This window comes from Triticum urartu, chromosome 4A, assembly GCF_056163025.1.
Source record: "Triticum urartu cultivar PI428250 chromosome 4A, HENAU_Tu73, whole genome shotgun sequence".
In the NCBI taxonomy this organism is placed as follows: domain Eukaryota; kingdom Viridiplantae; phylum Streptophyta; class Magnoliopsida; order Poales; family Poaceae; genus Triticum; species Triticum urartu.
In genome coordinates, this window is record NC_141876.1 from 275308124 (window position 1) to 275314123 (window position 6000).

A 6000-nucleotide genomic window follows, 5' to 3' on the forward strand; every position below is an offset into this window, starting at 1 on the left:
CAAGTGTGCCACTCGAAATATGAGATGAAATCGCTTGAAAACGATATAAAGAACGCCGGAATCGGAGTTACGGTTTGGAAATGGCAAGCGATTCAAATATGACACCGGTCTACGATTTACAGCAAGTAGCCATCTAAATGCAATGAGATGAACATGCTACAGTACCCAAACATGACAACAAAATACATGGCAGGGATGCACACAAGATGCTTAACAAAAGTCTAGCACTGTCCTACGGCCAATTCATCCATTAACAGGTTCAAACAAGCATGGCAAAAATGCATATGGCAAATAGATCTCAGACTTAGTGAAATTAACACTTGTCTGGAATTTTAGATCAGGTAGCCCTCTTCGGAGCAACAAAACTATATGCTACAGGATCTGAACATGGCAAAGTAAAACATGGCATGGAGCTACTCAAAGAACTTAACAAAAGTCCCTTAGTGGCCTTGAGCCAAAAGGGATCAGAAAATACAATTGCAAGCATGTGAACATAGCAAAAACATAATCAGTTTTCATACTTAGTGAAAACTGGAGCAAGCTGAAATATAACTCAAGTAGACATGTTTACGAGCTCGATGCACTCACTACGGTGCAAGTCATGGCAAGACAAGCATACATCCATTAAGAAGGCACAAAATTAAATCTAGACATGGTAAGAACAATAGCATAGCATGCATGTATCAACTATAACATCACCGGCAAAATTACAAACAAGTTGACAATCTGCCCAGATTCACAAAGTAGCAAAAGTAGAACTCGATTGACTCAAGCTAGGGTGCTCCATAATTGCAAACAAAGACACGGATGGATAGAGCACTACAATATTAACAAAACTCCCTTACTGATCATCCTCAAAAGAGGCACGGATCACTAGGAAACAACAAGAACATATGGCATCATGAGATAAACAGCTCCAGGACTTAGTGAAATTACTAAGTCCTTGAAAACAGAATTAGCAAGTGCACCACTTTGCAAGCTTGCACAAGTCAACACACACATTCTAAAAATACATGGGTTGCACCTCTGGAAAGATGACAAAACCCTTAACAAAACACATGTAGAGCATCAGGGCATAGCATGCACACATTAATCATGGCAAAAATGACAAAAACCTAAACGGATTAGCAGATCTGACAATTATCTCAGTAGCCCTCTTCTAACAGCATTTCGGGCACCAATATGAACTCAAATGAAAATGATGCAATGGAATGAAATGATGTACTCTCTGAGATGAACATTTTGATATGCTATATGCATGAATCGGAATTACGGATGCAAAGTTACGGAGCTACGAACATGGCAACTTGGATCTGAGAAAAACTGGGACTTGGAGAAAAAAATCAACCTCTAGGGTTACTGTTCACGCCAGATCTAGATCGGGGCACGGAAATCGAGGAACGACGGCCGGAGTTACTGTTCACGCCGGAGCTCGATAGAGAGGGAGAAGACGGCCGGGGCGGCGAGGGTGGCCGCGGGGGTGGCGCTCGGCGTGGAGGGAGTCGGCGGCCGCGGCGGCCTGGGACGGCGCCGGCGAGGGGCTGCCGGAGCGGGGCGGCTCCGGTGGCGAGGAAGAGGCGGCGGGGTCAGCGGGGTCCGGCCGGCGTCGCGGTGGCGCGCGGCGGCTCCGGTCGCCGGGCGGGAGGAGGCGGCGGCGGCGGAGCGAACGAGGCGGCGGGGGCCGGGCGTGGCAAGGCGGCGGCGGCTTCGGGCCGCGGGGGCCCTCCCTGGGCCTCCCGGGCCGCGCGGTGGGAGGCGGCGGCGAGGCCACGTTGCAGCGCGCGACTGGTGCAGGGGCGGCGGCGCGGAGTGTCCGGCGCGGGCGGACAATGTCCGGCGCGTCGGAGGGGATTTTTAGGGTTTCGGGGGGGGGGGGGGGGGGAGAAAGATCCGGAATTCGGGGGGTCTATATATGGGCATAGAGGGAGCTAGGAGAGTCCAAATGAGGTGCGGTTTTCGGCCACGCGATCGTGATCGAACGCTCTAGATGATGGAGCAGAGTTAGGTGGGTTTTGGGCCAAATTGGAGGGGTGTTGGGCTGCAACACACACGAGGCCTTTTCGGTCCCTCGGTTAACCGTTGGAGTATCAAACGAAGTCCAAATGATACGAAACTTGACAGGTGGTCTACCGGTAGTAAACCAAGGCCGCTTGGCAAGTCTCGATCCAATCCGGAAATGTTTAATCCCCACACACGAAAGAAAGCTAGAAATGACCACCGGAGGAGAACGAAGCGCCGGAATGCAAAACGGACAACGGGGAAAAAGTTCGAATGCATGAGACGAACACGTATGAAAATGCAATGCACATGATGACATGATATGAGATGCATGACAACGATAACAACACACGGAGACAAAAACCCGAACCCGAGAAAATAAATATAACTTAACGCCGGAAACAGCAAGAGTTGGAGTACAAATTGGGAAAGTTACATCCGGGGTGTTACAACACTCCACCACTACGAAAGGATCTCGTCCCGAGATCTAGGACTGAAAGAACGCTGGGTACTCAGAACGGAGGTGATCCTCGCGTTCCCAGGTAGCTTCACGGTCGGAATGGTGTGACCACTTGACTTTGAGAAATTTGATTGACTTGTTGCGAGTCTTGCGTTCAGTCTCTTCAAGAATAGCAACTGGGTGCTCATGATAAGAGAGATCTTCTTGGAGCTCAATGTCCTCGAAGTTGATGGTGCGGAGTCTTGAAGCACTTTCGAAGCTGAGAGACATGGAACACGTCATGAACATTTGCAAAGTTTGAAGGAAGCTCGAGTTGATAGGCGAGGTCGCCTCTCTTGCTGACGATCTTGAAAGGTCCCATGTATCTGGGGGCAAGCTTCCCTTTGATACCGAAGTGACGAGTACTTTTCATAGGAGAGACGTGGAGGTAAACATGATCTCCGATCTCGAAAGCCAAATCATGGTGCTTACTATCATAGTAGCTCTTCTGACGGGATTGGGCTGCTTTGAGGTTATCACGAATGACTTTGCACATTTCCTCTGCCTCTGTGATTAAGTCATTACCCAAAAGCTGACGTTCACCGGTTTCAGACCAGTTGAGAGGGGTACGACACTTCCTGCCATACAGAATTTCAAAAGGGGCCTTGCCCGAACTTGCTTGAAAACTGTTGTTGTAGGAGAATTCAGCATAAGGAAGACAATCTTCAAGAATCTGGTTGACACGCTCGACTTGACCGCTAGTTTGAGGATGGAAAGCTGTGCTGAAGCAGATGTTGGTGCCCATGGCCTTCTGAAAAGAATCCCAAAATTTTGAGGTAAAGATGCTGCCACGGTCTGAAGAGATCACTTGAGGAATACCGTGCAGAGAGATAATGCGAGAGGTATAGAGTTCCGCCAATTGAGCTGCAGTGATCGACTCTTTGATAGGCAGAAAGTGAGCCACTTTGGTGAGTTTATCGATGACAACGAATATAGCATCATTGCCACGCTTGGACTTTGGAAACCTAGTCACGAAGTTCATTTCAATGTGGTCAAACTTCCATTCTGGAATGGTAAGAGGTTGGAGGAGACCTGCTGGCCTTTGGTGTTCTGCCTTCACTCTTCTGCACACATCACATTCATTCACGAATTGAGCAATCTCGCGCTTCATTCGAGTCAACCAATAAGCCTGTTTAAGGTCCTGATACATCTTCGTGCTCCCAGGGTGGATGGAGAGGAGAGAATTGTGAGCCTCGTTCATGATCACTTTACGAAGTTCACCTTTGGGCACAACAATACGATCCTCGAAGAAGAGAGTGTCCTTGTCATCAAGGCGGTAGCACTTGTACTTGGACTGACTCTTGGCAATCCCAATCTTCACCTTTTTCACCATAGCATCAAGAAGCTGGGCTTGGCGAATCTGGTCTTCTAAGGTAGGAGAGACTTGAAGGTTGGCGAGGAAACCTTGAGGAACAACTTGCAGATTAAGTTTGCGGAAAGCTTCACAAAGCTTGGGTTGATAAGGCTTGAGAATCAGACTGTTACAATAAGCTTTCCTGCTCAATGCGTCAGCAATCACATTAGCCTTGCCTGGAGTGTACTCAATACTCGGATTATACTCTTGAATCATTTCAACCCATCGAGTTTGCCTGAGGTTGAGATTAGGCTGAGTGAAGATGTACTTGAGACTCTTGTGATCAGTGAAAATGTCCACTTTTCTTCCCAATAGAAGATGTCTCCAAGTCAAAAGAGCATGCACAACTGCCGCCAACTCGAGATCATGAGTGGGGTAGTTCTTCTCATTAGGCTTCAACTGGCGAGATGTATAAGCAACAACTTTCTTCTCTTGCATCAAAACTGCGCCAAGACCTTGGAGAGAGGCATCACAAAAGACCTCGTACGGCTTGGATTAATCAGGCGGAGTCAGAACTGGAGCAGTGATCAATTTCTCTTTCAAAGTGTTGAAAGCAATGTCACACTCCGGAGACCAAACGTACTTGACGTGCTTCTGGAGAAGATTTGAGAGAGGCTTCGCGATCTTAGAAAAGTTTTCAACGAATCTTCGGCAATAGCTTGCGAGACCGAGAAAACTGCGGAGTTGCTTCACGTTCTGAGGAGGTTCCCAATTCACAATTGCAGACACCTTCTCAGGATTCACGGCAATGCCCTTGGCAGAGATGATATGACCAAGATAAAGAACCTCATCGAGCCAAAATTCACACTTGGAGAACTTGGCGTAGAACTGATGTTCTCTGAGCTTATCAAGAACCAAACGCAAGTGCTTGGCATGATCTTCCTTGTTCTTGGAGAAAACCAGAATGTCATCGAGATAGACCAAAACGAAGTCATTGGTGTAGGCGTTGAAGATGAAGTTCATCATGCGAGAGAACGTCGGAGGAGCGTTGACGAGGCCAAAAGACATGACAGTGTATTCATATGAACCAAAGCTTGTCCCGAAGGCCGTCTTGGGAATATCTTGCTCACGGATTCGAATCTGATGATAACCCATACGGAGATCAAGCTTGGAGAATACTTGGGCACCTTTGAGTTGTTCGAACAGCTCATTGATGTTGGGAAGTGGATATTTGTTCTTGATGGTCTTCTTATTCACTGGACGGTAATCAACACAAAGTCGGTCCGTTCCATTCTTCTTCTTCACAAAAAGAACACCACAACCCCACGGAGAAGAACTAGGCCGGATGAGACCCATTTTCTCTTGAATATCGAGTTGCTTCTTCAGCTCCTTCAACTCTTCAGGTCCGAACTTGTAAGGACGTTTGCACACAGGTTCCGTGCCAGGCTCAAGATCAATAACAAATTCAACTGGCCGGTGCGGAGGCATTCCTGGAAGCTCTTCTGGAAAGACGTCTTGATATTCACAAACGACTGAAATTTGAGAGATGGCATCCAATTCACCCTTCTCATTGAGAGAAAACAGACGGATGGTATCATCACGAGCGGCAAAGACAATTACATCCTCAGACGAATGAGTCAATTGAATCTGCCTGGCTGCACAATCAAGCTGAGCCTTGTGCTTAGAAAGCCAATCCATTCCGAGAATAAGATCAATATCCGAGTTACCAAGAACCACCAGAGAAGAGAGAAACTTGTAATCGCCCAACGTGATAGTAACATCTGGGGCAATAGCGCTTGCATTCATGAATTTACCCGGAGAAACAACAGATAACTGTCTAGGCAAATCTTGTAAAGGCAACTCATGCTTAGAAACAAATGGCCTCGAGATGAAACAATGCGATGCACCCGTGTTAAAAAGAACTTTTGCAGGAACATCGTTAACAGGAAGGTTACCCATGATGACATCTGACGAGTCCTCTGCCTGAGCTGCATTCAGCAAGTTGACCTTGGCGGACTTGGGGTTATGCTTGAGCACAGCTGTACTTGCCAATCTGACAGGAGGAGGAGGAGGAAGACGCCTCTGATTGAAACACTTGTTGGCATAGTGACCCTTCTGTTGGCACTTGTTGCACGTGACCTCTGAAAGCGGACGGTGGTACAGAGCACTTGATCTTGGAGCTTGAGACGAAGTCTTGTTCTGAAAGCCA